This window comes from Lepeophtheirus salmonis, chromosome 14 (assembly GCF_016086655.4).
Source record: "Lepeophtheirus salmonis chromosome 14, UVic_Lsal_1.4, whole genome shotgun sequence".
In the NCBI taxonomy this organism is placed as follows: Eukaryota; Metazoa; Arthropoda; class Copepoda; order Siphonostomatoida; family Caligidae; genus Lepeophtheirus; species Lepeophtheirus salmonis.
The window spans coordinates 31,400,523-31,411,133 of NC_052144.2; positions in this window are offsets into that span (position 1 = coordinate 31,400,523).

A 10,611-nucleotide genomic window follows, 5' to 3' on the forward strand; every position below is an offset into this window, starting at 1 on the left:
CGTTTACATTAGTAATATTCTATATTATTAAAGTAAAATTTGTCTTTTCGCCAAGGATTAATTACTTAAGGAAATTACGAGTATTACCTCTGGCTGTTTATAAATAAAGAATATAAAAAGATTTGCCATATATTTTACTATTTGTTTGCCTAATATCAAATAATTTAATCTGATATTTTTCAATTTATTATTTGATTTTACATCTATATGTATGCTTATCAACACAATAGGTTGGTTTTTTTATTATTGTTTCTCTAAAGAAGACAACTATAATTAAGCACTATAAATTAAATCAACGGTGCAATAATATGTTTAAGGCAATGCATTAAAAAATGAGTTAAATAATAACAATAATTTACTCCCTAAACAAAAAAACAAAACTCTGTCATCATGGAGAAAGATGTGCAAAAAAGTATGCATATAATTGTTTTGACCGTTTACAAAGGGAAAAAATGCATGGTAAAATGAGTATTTCGCATTTTTGGTTTTTTGTCTTCTTATCCGTTTTGTTTTCTATTCTTAAGAAATGATTCAAGATTCTTTATAAAAAAAAATAAACCTTTTTGAAGTTTCTAAATAACATGTACACATATTATGCAGTGAGTGAACACAAAAACAATCTTGAACAAAAATAAAAAACAAATGAGAAATGGCCAACCTTTCATGTTTGTTTTTATACAGTCTAATATTTAATAGACATATTTTGGTTATTATGGATTTTGTGTTAAAATTTCTGGGATGATTTAAAACATACAAGAGTAATAAATATAATTTAAAACAGTGGTTTCCATCCTGTCGGACTCGAAACCAAATGGGATCGTCATTTGATTTTAAGAGGAATATGATATAAAACACTGTGAAAAACATTTCTAAATCATTATGGAAATTCCTACTTTGACACTAAATGTAACAGTTCCTTAAGTCAGTAAACACGTCGAAGCCAGTATTGACCATATTTAGTTTTTCTTTTGTTTTGCTCGTCCAACCAGTATTGTTAATTTAGCCGAATTCTGGATAGATTTAGTCAAATTTTGTAGCCTCTGAGCAATTTTTTTCACACTGTGTGGCTAGAATATGAATGCCGTGTCAATGGTGGTCGAGGCTAGTTGACAGAAGTCGAAGAAGTCTGAAGAGACTATTCTTGACTCAATAGGATCAACAATTCCATAAGGAACGGCGTATGAACTTTCTTAATGACTTCAAACATAAGCGTAAGCAAAAGCGTCAATATTTACTTCACGAATAAATAATCTATTGGATTTTATATGTTAGACATTTTCAGAATTCGTCTCGTTTCTTGATTGTTTGTTTTAAAATGGGTCACTATACTTAAAAGGTTGGGGACCACTGGTTTTAAAGACTTCATTTCTGGTATGAGGAACTTAATTTGCTCCGATAGGGCAGTTTAAATGCATAAAACCTATCAGTTTCTATTTATTTCATTACACCAATGAATTTTTGCTACTTCCAAGTGCGATTTACAGCGCTTTTTTTTAAACATTCACTATATTATATTTTAATATTTATTTAAAAGATTTAGGCTTACAAACATAATTTTTCATAAATCTAATTTCAAAACACTAGCATCTCAACAACAAAATATGGATAAAATATTAACTGAATAAAAAGCAACAATTATTTAAAAAAATAGGACATACAACAATTTTAATATCCATTCCCGTCAATATAGAAATAAATAAATAACAAACAAGACTAAAATTGCGAAAATATAAATATGTGAAATGACGAACAAAATTGTATTTAGGCTAACATCTAGATTGTTTCTTCAACATCTTTCTAAAAAGTTTTAGTTCCTTCCGCAGTTTCCAAAAAAATCTAGATGAGTTTAATGGATGATATCTAATAATATCTGAAGGCCCAGTCTCATGTACTTTTTGTCGTCTTAGGAATCTTCCATTTGAACACTCCATATCTTCTAGGGCATCCGCAGGGTGGTTGGAGGGGCTGTAAACTCCCCCACCCCACCAAAAAAAAAAACCAAATTTCCAAAACTTATTTCTTCAAAACTTTTTTCAAAAAATTTAAATTTCTGTATATGGCTATGCCTTTTTGAATTTTTTTTCCAAAAAATTTAAATTTCTGTATATAAATGCCTTTTTAATTTTTCAAAAATTTAATATTTCTAATTTCAATCTTGAAATTTATTTCCAAAAAATTCAATATTTGAAAAAAAAATTTCACAAAATTTAATATTTCTAATTTCATTTTTGAATTTTTTTGTAAACAGTTGTGGATTTTTGAATCTTTTTTTCCAAAAAAATTAATATTTGATATTTCCAGTTTAATTTTTGAAACTTTTTTCCACAAATTTTTTTTTTCTAAACAGCTGTGGATTTATGAAATTCTTAAACAAAAAATTTAATTTTGGTAATTTAAAAAAAAAATTAAGTCTTATTGAATTACTATTAATTTTTGTATTTTTTAAAAAGAGATTAATTTCCGCCAAAACAAAAATTGTCCGAATATCCTCTGCAACTATGAGCTCTCCCATAGTCAAATTATGTGCTAAGTTTAACCCATACCATTTAATAAAGTGTAGATTTTAACATTTTAATATATTGGTAAATAAATGAATTGAGATCTAACTTTTATTCCTATTATGGAATGTATGAATCATTTATTCATTTAAAAAAAGTAACTTCTTTATATAAAAAGACATTAGTATTGTCATCAAATTTATCATAAAACATTTAAGGCTCACACATTTATTTCTACTTCTAAAATATAATTTCACCAATAATATTAACTAAAAGCAGGTTCTAAAATTTGTTAAAAGGTTAAAAATACAAATATACTAATTATTTCATAATAAAATGTAATTAATTGAGATAGGTAGAAATTAATTCAGACTCATTTTTTGAAACTCATAAATTATATTTAAAAATAAGAAAGTTGATTAATTCATCCTCCTATTAATATATATACGCACGACTTAAGTCAACTTCTGAAATAAATTATCCAAGATTTGAAAATATAAATACATTCATAGGTAAGTACGTAAAGGATAGAAAAAACCAGATAAGGTGGTAAGCGCAGTATATGAGTTTATCACGTTTATTCTGTGTCCAATAAATTTATTATATCATAAATCATTCCATACAATATTTTCTACAATTGAATCCAAGGCAATTTATTCAAATGGAAATCCGAACTGAGGCTTTTTATCAACCAATCTTTCATATTGGAAAATAAACCAAAAAGGGTCCAAATTCCGTTAGTACTTTCTCAAGTCTTCCCAACTACGAAGATTTTTTACAACTTAATAAGAGCTAATAATAATCCAACCAATCAGTGTTCAGAACATTATTATGTAAATAAATGCTGAAACATTGATAGCTGAGAACAAATTTTTTATGAGCGGATTTGCATAGAAGTATTATGCAGACGAAATTTTACTACGAGATCTATATTTCAAGACTGAAGATGAGCACTACTTTTTATCTACATATATACATACTTACATAGCTAGGGATGGGCAAAACGCAGGTGAAAATAACAGTTTTGAGATAAGAAAAGGTGAAAAGGTTGGTGCAATCGGTTATTTTTTTTAGACTTAAATAGATCGTCATGGTGTTAACATCTAACTTTGAGGGAAAAAACATTTTTATCTTTGGTTTAAAAGGCATATATGCATTAATATTTTTTAATATAATTATTATATTTCCCTTCCACTAATATTAATTTTTAAATATAAAAAAATCTCCATTTCATAGCAACAAATTTATTTTATTCCCTCAACATCATAAAAAAGATGTGTACATGGGATTTAATTTGGTGGTACCATAAGTCGTATTACTCCCTTCTCATCTTGTCTACAAAATGTTCATTCCTATGCACTTCTACTGAAGTTCAGGGGGGAGGGGCTGATAAATACCATTTGAGAGTTGATTTTTTTTAAATTACACATTCTTTTTTTTTTTTATTCAGACACAAGTAAACAAATATTAAATTAGTTTTGTGTGGGTGCTAAGATCAAAGATAGCACATATCTGTATGTTTGTCTAATCTTGGTAGATATAGGCATATGTTTCTGAAAAGTTGTTCATTATAGGTAGGTACCTGGTACTACTATCTACCTTGTGTTTGTATATGGAAGTGCATTCGTCTGTAAATGGTTTGATAAGGTTCAAGATGTTAATTAAAGATATTTATTTTCCTTGCCTTAGAAAAAACAAAATAATAACTGTTGTACATTTAACAAAATTTCCTGCCTTAAATTAACTTGGAATTTCTAAACCTGCAATTTTCGAATAATATGTACATAAATAGAAGGAGGAGGGGACAGTCAATCCCCATACAATGTACCTTGTAAAATTATTATTTATTATCTTCTTCTTATCTATGCATTACTTCAATAACATAAACATTGAAGGATTTCACGTCAGCTGACATATCTTTTACTTATGTTCTCCTTATTAGGATTCTTACCATTGATTTTTTGAATTTTAATTAGCTTTTGTTAAGGGTTGCCAACAAGGGATGTAATCCTGATAACTGATCAAGTGTATTTATTTCTGTTTCTTGTTAGTGGAAAAGTTGCAAAAAACAATAAAATAAATAATAACTTGAAATGTAAAAAAAAGAATGTTAGTGAGTTCAACACATTTTTTTATGATGACAAAACTCCAAAGTTGTAGCTTCGAGATAGTTTAAATTTGCACATATTGCTCAAAGATGATTAGAGGATTTAAAAATTAAACGAGCCACAGATTTTAAAAATAGGACCAGAATTTCAGAAAGAGCGAGGAAATTGAATTTAGTTAAAATTTAATTAAAAAGAACCCATTTTGGTGAGTGTGGATTTTGATCTTTTTTAAATTTTGATCATTTTTTATCTAAATTCCCATTCAAAACTCATCTAATTAAACGTATATATTTATACATTTTTTAACATTTCAAATGATTTAAAATAATCCCTAAATTGTTTACTTTGCAATGACAAATTTAACAAAAATATAAACTGCACACTCGCACATGCTATCTGTGCCGCGAAAAGGATTATTTCTTTAAACGCAATTTATGCCCAGCATGCGTTCAGATTAAAAATGTATCATCCGATTCTGAAAGTTTAATGGATTATAACTTATTATATATAATAAAGTCACCTCCATTCTCAATGAAAGTCTTTACACGAAGCAGAAAGTGCAGGCAGGCCTTCGCCACATGGTCCCTTCGCCCATCCTGGAATTCTTTCTTGATCCGACGGATAAATTCTTCTTTGGTGTTGTGGGGAGTTCGGTTGGTTTGTCGTTCGATCTTGCCCCACACAAAAAACCGCTACCGCTTGGAAGACCTTCCATTTGTCTATGCTTGCCCAAGAGAGTGCCCCAAAGTTGCAGCATAAATAGCTGGCGTATCCTGTACATATACTATTGAGAATAGCTTCTTTAGTCATTCTTTTGTATAATCTGCTTAAATGGTTTAATAAATGCTACTCAGTAACAAAGTTGAATAATAATAACAGCTTCATAAATCACTTGCTATTTTAACTATTATTTGAGATTCATAGCACCAACAAAAAAATTATTAATGGTATCTTTGGTCAGTTTCATCCATAGCTTCATTAAACGAGTATTATTCTAGTTATATGTATAAAAAGGGATTGTAGCCTAGAAAATACCTTTTTAAAAAGGACTTTTAAGAAATTGATAGAAATATCACTTTTCTATAAAACATTAAATTGTAAGAAAAATATCCAGTATCCTAATTATCATCAAAAAGGTTGTAGAAAAATTGAAAAAACCCTTTTTTTTTTTTAAATCAATAAAAAATACTAAAACCAGGCCCAAACTATGTATATTATTATACAAACAAATTTTATAAAAATAAAAGACCTTGATCCAAGTATAGGACAGTCAATTTTTTTAACTATTTGAAATTATGAATTCCCAAGTATTAAATATAATAGTAAAACAGAATTCAGTGTATTCTCTGATTATAGTGTTTAGAAGTAGACTTGTTAATCTTTAGCTTTTTTTATCCTTCGAATTTTTAGCGATCTAAACAGTTTTTTTTTTCTAAAGCTATAATTATTATTTTGTCAAACTTGTGGAAGGAACGTCCAAGTATAAAGTGTAACCAAAAGTGTGTTTGCTCCCGAATGACGTATGTAAAGTGGATTGTTTGTAGGGGTGTTATAAGTTTAAGCCCCTATTGGACTCCGAGTAGAATTGAGGATCTAAAACGGAGTCATACCTGTCGATATACTTGAGTGGGACTTGCGTTTGATTTCTTGCTCTCATAGCTGCAGGCAGATAATTTAATAAAATATTTTGAGAGGTCAACTTCACTTCTCCAAAACATTCTTCAAATTGTTCGGGTTAATTTTCGTTTCTTATTTTCAGGGGTGTCCACAGGATTTTATTTTGGAGGGGCTTGTTTTCGGGATTTTTTTTAAATTGGAAAATTGAATTGTTCGGAACTAAATTTCAAAAATTAGATCTCAAATGTAGAATTTTTGGAAAAAAAGTTCAAAAATTCAGTTATTCACAAAAAATTAAATTTTTTGCCTACAAAAATTTCAAAAATCAACAGCTATTTACAAAGAAAAATTGAGTTTTATTTTAGGAAAAAATACAAATATAAAATTTTATGGAAAAAAATTTCAAAAATCCACAGCTACTTTCAATTTTTTTTTTTTTTTTTTTTTTTTTTTTTGAAAACTAAATTGAACATCAAATATTATTTTTTTGAAAAGAAAAAAGAAAATATAAGATTATCTAGTAAAAAGGAAAACATCCTTAATTTTGAGGGGCTACATGCCTCCAGCGAACCCCCTTTGGATGCCCCTTTTTTTACATGCCCAAAATGTTTAAAATTTACAACCCTAATCATATGTACCAACGTTATCAAATATTGGTGAAGTATATATTTTAATATTGATGTAGCTAAACACCTGAGGTAAGTAAGAGAGGATTGATGCAGGAAAAAAAATATTGTAAATACAAATAATTTACAGTATTTTATGAGGAAACCATGTACGTATATTTTTATGAAACAAAACTACATGTTACTTCAATTTTGACATTCCAAAAAAGTACAAACTTTAAAAAAATAAATAGTAAACATCTCTATTAATAAAACTTGAAAAATAATCATGATCAAAACAAGGGTTACAAGGTTAAAAGTCAATGACCTGTCAGATGAAGAAATGAAGAAGAAAAAATTAAAAACAGTGAATCATATACATAAATTAGTTGGAAAGAGTTTCACAATGCATTTTTTGAACAAACTATGGTTTTATTTCCTTTAAAAGTTCAAGAAATAGTGTGTTAGGAGGACTATAGTTTATTTAATGGTATCTGTCTCAGTAGTAGATATGTACTTGAATAAGAGTTTAAAACTATTGATAACGTTCTTGGGTATTTAAACTAATCCCACAAATTGAACACAATATCCATAATTTACTCAAATATGTGTATGAGATATTAACTTATATGTATAATGTACATATGAAGTAAAAAAAAAAATAATTAGGATTTTATCTTTTTCTGTATTTTAGATACAGAATTCTTTTGATACACTACATATGTGGTCTTTCAAAATTACCAGTTTTTTAATTACGCTGGTCAATTTTCACACTTCTATTTTTAATGACTCAGAAAGTACCTGCATAAACAATTAGAAACAAGCAAAATAAATCTGAGCTCCCCCAAAAAGGCCAAACTGGACCCAGAGGATTTATTGAAAACAGCCCAGGCTTATCCTCTAAAGTCCATGAGGGCCCATGTAGAAGTTCTCAGGGTTTCACGACAAACTGTCCAGAGAGCTATCAAAAAAGTAGGTGGAAAGACCCTTTGAGGGTAGAGAAGCCACTTTTGACACCAGCAAAGAAAGAAAAATATCTCCTCCGTTGCAGGACTCTTTTGAATTTCTTTTTTTGAAACTTTTGGCCCCTTAAATCCCCGATGCCAACCCCTCGATTACAACTTGTACACGGCATAATCATCAAATATATGCAACAAGTAGAAATTTCTAACTCTTCTTTTTCCTAATATGAATTAATAATTTTCATTCAATCTCCAATTTATTCTTGATAGTCATTGCATGAAAATTTTGGATCTTTTTTTGGTCGTAAAGAGGAACGTTCTTAGTCATGGGCCTTAAGAGAGTAATATTTTTCCAGGTCATTAGAGCAATTATTTATTCGAAATGTGGTTATTTTTATTCATTTTGGGCATCATCTATATTTTATGGAGTTCATCCCATTTAAATTGCATTAATGTCTTTAAAATGCTTCTCAGTTGGAGTTATTAAATTGCCTCATACATTTTTCTGCAATTGTTCGTTTTCTTAAATACATTTTGGTAATATTTATTAATTTCAGTTTTATGAAAATTAAATTCACACGGTCAAAAATTGAAAAATATATTTTCAGGATTATTCTATCCACCTTTATTGTATTTATACACTAAGGGAATTGAATCCAATCTACTTCATATAGATATAGTAGGTCTTTATGAAAAACCAACTACATTACATAATTAATCTACTTTTAATGACACCTTAATTAATATAAAGGTTCAAACAATAATTTTTATTCTATTAAATAATTTAATAAAAAACTGAGGTTTTCTTTTGAGCAAGCTGGGTCATAAGCCGCTGCATTATATGTGATTGCAGAGGGGACCGCAATTCCATTAGAAAATGTATTTTCTAAAAAAGATCATTTGATAAAAATGATAAATTTCTTTTATAAAACAATAAGATTAGCATATAAGGAAAAAAGTACGGTACATTTATCATTGCCATAGAACCCGCTCCCAAAATTGGGATTGGGTCCCTGTGCAATACGTTTCGTATCGGGCCGGCAATAGTTAAGGCCAGTCCTGTCTTCGACCATGTTTTGTTAATAATTGATCATTTTAGGTATTAAAGATAATAAATGATGAAATAAGGTCAAAATAACCTATGATTCATGGACGGTCGGTCCCGCGATGATTTTTTTCATATATTGTCTTGTCACTTGAAGTAGGTAAGTTTAATAATTTAGTCATTATAGGGTTTTACCAATATTATAATAATTCGTGTGATCTTGCAGTAGAATGAAAACATTATATTAGAACATTCTGGCATTGGACATAAAAATGATCTCAACATAACCATGAAACTTTTCAAATTGATTCTTCGTTTGATTATTCAATGCCATTTTACCTAAAACCAATACAAAGTGAATACCTTGAGTCATCGAGACAAGACTAATCATCTAAAACACATCTATATACTTAGGATTTCCAAATCTATAATTATTTAAGTGTAACAATGAATGGAAATAATTTATGGTAGTGCCCAGTTCTGATTCAGCGGTTCTATTGGTCTCTGTTCTTTCAGTTCAACGGTGTCGTTCTTGTTTCAGTTTTATCAGTCTCTGTTACGGTTTTTTGTCTCGGTTCTTTTTTATAAAGGCTCAGTTTGGTAAGATGTACTTAAAAAAGGGACATCCCTAGAAAATTCGGGGCCAGGAAGTGATATTAGATAGAAACAGGGCCCGATACCTTATCTAAGGAGTGCGTAGAGTCCCAAGTTCGAGCAGGGGCCCCAAAAACCAAGATTGCTTTATAAAGGGGGCCTCCATTATGTAGATGGAATATTAAAAGGTTATAAATGTACCAAAAATACAACAAACGAAAATAAGCACAAGAACCGATAATGATAACCAATATATGCAGTCTCGGTTTTGGTCTCTTTTCGACTTTGTCCGTTCCGGATCTAGCCGCTCAAGAACCGGAACCGCTTGAACCACTGGAACAATAAGGCAAAACCTTCAAAATAAATAATATATGTAGATAATTATGATTTCATAAAGGATTACATCGAGGAACTAAGATACAATTGTCCCTTCTTTAGGGAGACCAGCCATGTTCTTTAAAAGGCTTAATGACCCGAAAATACTATTGTTATGGACTTGAAATAATCTCAAAAGAACTTGAATCGATAAAAATATCATAAGGACTAGAATCGATAAAAATATCAAAAGAACTTGAATCGATAAAAATATCAAAAGAACTTGAATCGATAAAAATATCAAAAGACTTGACTGGTACTCATAAGGATATACTTTGAATGGTACTCATAAGGATAGACTTTGAATGGTACTCATGAGGATAGAGTTAGACTTGCAGTATAATGACTTTCCCCACCTCTACCATTAACCATCTCATCCCAAAATTTTAAAAAACATTTCCCGATATCTTGCTAAAGGATCCTTTCCAGGAGAATAATTAACCCAAGTATCCAATTAGATACATAGCCTCACATTTTTTTTTTTTTTTTTTTTTTTTTTTTGAGTGAGGGACTGGAAACAAGAGGTGTTGTTACCTGAGCACTGAGTAGTGATGAACTTAACTTTCATCACTGTTGTCTGTTAATGAATTCACTATGTATGAAGGTATGACTACATTATAGAACATTTATATATATGTCTGTAGACAAGACGTTACATTTAAAATAATGCAACACAATCTATAGATATAAATACATCGTATATCTATTTAAGTTATACCTAACTAAGAGTGTGTGTCTAAAACCTGTTTATCGTATCGCGTGACGTCATACAAGCAGAGGCCTTGCCGTCATTTGTTGTAGTACTAT